Source organism: Lethenteron reissneri, chromosome 26 (assembly GCF_015708825.2).
Source record: "Lethenteron reissneri isolate LAM-NWPU_2019-01 chromosome 26, ASM1570882v1, whole genome shotgun sequence".
Taxonomy (NCBI): Eukaryota; Metazoa; Chordata; class Hyperoartia; order Petromyzontiformes; family Petromyzontidae; genus Lethenteron; species Lethenteron reissneri.
This window is the reverse complement of record NC_083804.1, coordinates 10,204,290-10,210,289: the sequence shown is the minus strand read 5'-3', so window position 1 is coordinate 10,210,289 and position 6,000 is coordinate 10,204,290. Positions and strand designations below refer to the sequence as shown.

At 51.2% G+C, this 6,000-nt stretch overlaps 1 protein-coding gene across 2 annotated transcripts in view; it reads left to right on the top strand.

Annotated features, from left to right (window-relative positions):
* Window positions 1-245: 245 nt before the first annotated feature.
* Window positions 246-6,000, top strand: part of LOC133347654 (rho GTPase-activating protein 6-like) — a 57,939-nt gene continuing 52,184 nt past the window's right edge. The window contains exon 1 of one of the 2 annotated variants that reach the window (XM_061560116.1): window positions 246-1,085. The gene's annotated coding sequence lies outside the window, so the exon portion shown is untranslated. Of the gene's footprint in view, window positions 1,086-3,218; window positions 3,469-6,000 lie in introns of those variants that run through there. The other variant, XM_061560117.1, reaches the window with a different exon arrangement.

Below are 6,000 nucleotides of genomic sequence, written 5' to 3'. Positions count from 1 at the left end.
GGCGTGCACACACACACGTGCACACACACGCACACACATACACACGCACACACACACAGGCGTGCACACACACGTGCACACACACGCACACACATGCACACCACACACACAGGCGTGCACACACACACGTGCACACACACGCACACACATACACACGCACACACACACGCGTGCACACACACACGCTGCTCTCCGCCCCGGGCCCCGCCTCCATCCCGCGCGACTCCTCGGCCCCAGAGCCGAGGAACGGAAACGCGCGTGGAGAGACGCGGGCGGGAGACGCCGCGAACGCAATTCTAGGAGGACCCGGACCGACGACGCGGACCCAGCCACGACCCAGAGAAGCTTTCTAGGGGCGTCCCGGACTAGCCGACACCTTTCTCGGACCGTTGAGAAGAAATCTGCATCGACGTTTGATCCAGCGCCACGAGCCATACCTCGGGAGTGGAACTTACCCTCGCCTGGCCAGGTCGCGACCGGACTCGCGCAAATAGTGCGACACGACCTCATTGCCTCTGTCCGAGGACGGGGTGTGGGGGGGCTGGTCGCTGTGATATCTGGCTCCTGGCAGGTTATGTGGGCTCGGCTCTTATAGAGACACTTGAAGACTCCAGTCGAGATCCTGTTCTCGGGACGACCAGGGAGATCTGGGGCAATCAGCGAGACCCGAAGGCATCTTAGACCTCAGTCAGTGGGAGCGGCTTGTCACTGCAGAACCTGCTACAGGAGGACCTGAGATCGGACCCCTGGAGGACCTGGTGGAGCCTCAAACGCGAATGCCCTTTTCGAGGAACTGAAACTGAGCCATTGGAGATCATACTCCCTGGAGGAGCTCAGTGAAGAAGTCGTGAACCATTTTGAGAAAACATCTGGACTTATTGGGGAAGCCTTGAACCGCTTGAGAAGCAACTTGCACTCATTAAGTAGCCTGTGTACACCCATCGGGGATCAATTGAGGAGCTCGTACATCCGTCGATGAACCTTTGGACGCATTGAGGCGGCGCTGATAAGCTGGTGGAACTACGAAGGAGCTGTTGGAGACCTCGACAACCCGGGGAGGAGACGGAGCCGACTCGACATGCAAGGTGCGTGGTTGTGTGCCTCCATTCACGATGCCACACACAGGAGGTACAAACGAAGACAAAGATCCCCCGTATAGCATTAACAGACTGTTGGGGCAAGTGCTGTTAGCGAGCACCTATGAAGGCTCGCACGCCATATGAGGGCGTGAGTCGCCAGCACCACGCCCGGCCGCCTTTGTCTCCCCAGTGGCGATGTTTGTACACACCGGACAAGGTACTCATTTGAGGCTGAGTCGACCTCGGGGAGGCCCAGGACCCGTTCAGATAATCGTAATTGGTGTTGCCCGTAAGTGGGAATTGAACTCGGGTGGCCGGGTTCGTAGCGCAGCACGACACTACCGCTCCCCCAGGAGATGCGCTCTCCCACACACACACACGAGATAGACAAATAGATACAGACACAGATAGAGATGTTTATATAACCACGTGAGAGCCCGGAGCGATTCACATCTCATGTGTGGGGGGGGGGGGGCGGTGGGGGGACATACCTTGGATTGTGGCGCGCTCAGAACTTTGGTGAAAATGATACCGCGGTCAACTAAAATCGAAACTATATTCTTTGGGTCTTTCGGTAAAGACCCAAAGAATATGAACTCCTGCAGTCACGAAAGCTTTAAGTGACAATTTAAAATCTGAACTATTTTATTTATCAGGTAGAGTCCACGGAGCTATTGGCTCTTTATGTTTAAGAGGCGACCTGGGCACACTTGAAGATAGCTCGTCCACGTGGCTCGTCGTCACATGTGGGAATTCATAGTCTCGGCCAAACAATCTCAAAGAATGTTTCTAAATGTGGAGGGGGAATAGAACCCGGAGGACCCAGAGAATGACCCACGCCAGCACCACCATCATCACCACCATCACCACCACGGGGAGAGAGAACACGCGAACTCAAAATATACAGGCTTCGTCAGGGTCGAACCCATGACCTCTTGCATACCAGGCGAGAGAGATAGCATCTCGCTACCGAGGCGCAGAGGCCTTGCACACGCTTAGAAAGCCTTTATAAATGTAGGGTGGTCCGTGTATGGATTACCCAATTAAATAAAAATGGCAAAATTATCGAGACGAGTACATTGGCATGCCAACGAGTGCGCACGGCTCCCACCAATATCAATGCACGCGTTCAATGTATTACCGCTCTCCTCTGACATATATATGGAGGCATCGCTTTCACAATATCCAATCAGCCTGTTGATAAGAAAGTAAGAGGATTATGAGATTATAACTCAGGGGGGAAGGCGTATATTAATGGATCACCTTTTTCCGCGTATGCGCGTCTCCTCCCTTGGAAATGAGATGTTCGGCCTCGAAGAGGCGCGCACGTGTTCTACATCAAAGGACGCCTGCATGCAGGTCTCCTGTGTGGGCAAGTGGCTGTGCCACGGATAAACTGGTCACCGTCACGGGAATGTGGAGTTTCCATTGCAGTGCCACGAGCAGAGCGCACGAGAGCCGCGCGGTTTCCCCTTGTTTTGAGGAGTGTCATCATAATCACCGGCCGTGACCTATCCACTGCTCGATGAAGGCCACCCCAATCCGACGCCATCTTTCACAATCTCCCTCCCTGCCCAGTGGCGTGAACTCATTGCTTCCGTCTCCGCGGTGGGCGTCCTTCTCTGGCCTGTTTCCTCCTCCTCCTCCGAGAGAGAGAGACACTGCCATTTTACATTGCAATGCAGCGTTTAAGTTGGTACACTGGAATATGCAAACTTTAGCAGCGTCTGATGGTGATGCTGCACCAGTATTTATTCCGTTGGTGTTTTCGTTGCACGTGCAGAATGTAGACGGTTGGCATGAGAAATATGGGACTTCCGACATTACTGAGAAACAAAATGACAACTTTTCTGACTTAAGTTGTTTTCATACTGCATGTGTCAGACACGTACTTGAATGTGCAACTCTACACGTACACACATTTTTTTTTATCAATGCCTTGACGGATGAACGTCTTCCCACGCCGTGTTGGTCGCATGCCATAACACTGACCACACATTGACCATGTTGGTCAGTCCAGTGCGGTTGGTGAAGCCTAGACGTTGGGCATTGCACAACAGAACACACAACGCACGTGTACTGAATTATACTTTTGTAAATACGAGTATAATGCAACATACGGGCCGAAAACATGGAAAGGTGCGCGCTTTGAATGCCACTGAAAGACAGAAAGAGGAGGGAAACAGACGGAAGATCGGAGAACATGCACACGTTGGATAGACCGTTAGGAAGAGTTGGCTCAGGAAGGACATCACTAGAAGGGGTTTGGTAGATGGACAGTGGTCGAGACGAATGACGGAGTGAAGCACGCGGTGGGTTCGTCACCACGCCCGAGAGGCCGTGCAGCGCCGAGTTGGAGCGACGACGTCAGCTCGTGTGCAGGAGCGAGGTGGATTATTGCATCGTGTAACCTTCAGGGATAGGGCGATGGCTTGGAGGGTGGGGTGGGGGGGCTTCATCCAGCAGTGGACAAATGGTAATACTGCAATGCAGTACACAAAATTTTGCATTTGCCAAAAGCCCTTATTCTTGCGGACTATTTGGCTAGTTGCATTTCCTGAACATAGCACGTGTATATAGCACGTTCGCTCAGATTAACTTACTAAAAGCAGTATTAATACTGTTACAGCCCCTTGGCCATCTACTGCTGGATGAAGGAAGGTCTCCCAACGTCTATAAAGAAGTGGGGGTGGTGGGGGGGGGGCATGGCCGGGTCAGATAGCACTCGCCACTGATGTTAGCCGTGACCTGGAATCAACAGCTGCTCTTTGGGATAAATAGCGCAGTACATTAACCACAGCGACACCGCTCCACCCAAATTAATTAATGATACATATTAATATCTTTGATCATTGCCGTAGAAAACACAATTTTAGAGACTTGAATTGTGTAAGTGGAGTTTTGTCTCGCCGATGAGCACTCGGAGCGATGAAACCAGTCGCTGTCCGTCCCGTCAGTTGTGTGGTTACACAACGTTAACGGCAATAACTCACTGATGAGCGCGAAGAGGCGCCAAACGGGTCCATGCTTCTTCGCTGTGTTGTTACACGACTGCATTCTAATCGGCTGTCGGTTGCTGATGAGCGATAAAGAGAGGAAATAAAACCAAACCGCTTTGTTCTGCAATTGATCAATGTCGGTTGTTGATTCGCTGGTCAGTGCTAGGAAACGTGAAACCGATCCTGCCCCATTACAGACTTGGTATAAAGTGACTGTGGCTCACTGGTGACTCTTAAGAGCATGGAAACGCCACGATGGACAATTGTGTTAACTGGTTGTGGTTCATCATGGGACCTCCTTTGCCAGTACCAAAATATGAGAATAGGTTTTCTCCTTGCAGACATGATTCCTTGTAAAAGGTTTCAGTTTGGTGTTTTAACATCGTAACACCAGTTTTGTTGCCGGAAAAAATGGAAACCCTATTCTCATGGTCGTGGTTTGCAGATGAATTCTAATGAGCGTAAACCTTTCCAGGCCCACACCCGTGTGTCACAGTCGCCAGATGGAAAATACTGACCTCAAATTCACGTCGGCCAAAACGTGAATATTTGTTTTGCTTTGCCAAATATTTCTTCACCTTAACCATTGCACGGAGAAAGGGCATGGCCTAAAACGCGCGTGTTTGCGGGCCAAAACATTTATGGAGGTGAATAATTATGTTCTAAAAACACATTCTAGTAACGCCAATTATTTAGACGGGAAAGCCTCGCTGATTCTCAAGACTCTCTGTCAGGAGGCTCTTGCCAGATCGAGATGTTTGGCCCGATTCATAGGGGGGAGTTTGACTTCTATATTTGGGGGACGGGGGGGGGGCATGGGTTCGCTTTGTCCCTCACATTAGGAATCGCGGCTGCATATATTTGATTTATTTTTTATCTTTAGTGTAAACTACCGAAAATAAGTGTATAAAGGTGTCCAGTTTGTGGAGGGGGGGACATTGCCCCCCCCCGTGCCCCCCCCCCCACCCCGCAAACGTCGCCTATGGGCCAATTCCATCTCTGAGTGTTTGGCTTCATGTGGAAGGAAACTGGATAACCCGGAGAAAACCCACCACGTGTGTATATATGTATACTCAGCACGGCCATCTCGTGGCCACACCTCACCACAGCCCAAACCTACAGCACCTGGCAAGCCCTAATACTATAACCTACCAGGCTCAAGCCTGGTAGATTATAGTATCTGACGATATAAGGCTCACGTTATTTGATCGAAGGCAAAACACCACCCTCGTCATGACAGTCGTTGCTAACACCGATGTTCCTTTCCATGATGGGATTTCACATAATTTCGATGCCCTCTCAAAAAAGTGCGTGCTGACATGGGGGCGGTAGGAGGGGAGTGGGTGGAGGAGAGGGGGTGGAGGGGGACGGGGTGGGGGAGGGTGGAGGGGAGTGGGTGGGTGGGTGGGTGGTGGTGGGGGGGACGCTTCATCCCGTTGCCTCCTCCTTCCATGTTGTGAAATGTAGGTGAAAACTATGGTTATGTATAGTAATAATAATTAATAATATGGAGCCGTGTGTAAATCCACTGCTTGATGAAGCCCTCCCCACGCTGTATCTGTCATGGGGGTTGTTTGACCATACTTCACCACGATAGTCAGTACGGGTTGGTTTAGGGGTGGCCGAGGAGAGATGGGGTAGGGGGTGGTTCAGATATCACTTGCCACTGATGTTAGCCGTGGTCTGGATTCGAACTCCAATGGCCAAAGTTCAAGGCGCAATGCGCTACTGTCAGGCATATAGACTGTTATTGTTTAGCACAAACAGTACGACTAAGCCTGTGACCAAACACCCCCAGAATGCACCACATCTCATCAGATTTCGGAAGCTATGCAGGATTGAGGCTGGATATCGCTCGGATGGACAACCATCCTGCTGCTGGGACTATGTTGTGGGCAGCAAAGGGCAGTCCATTGTTGTAC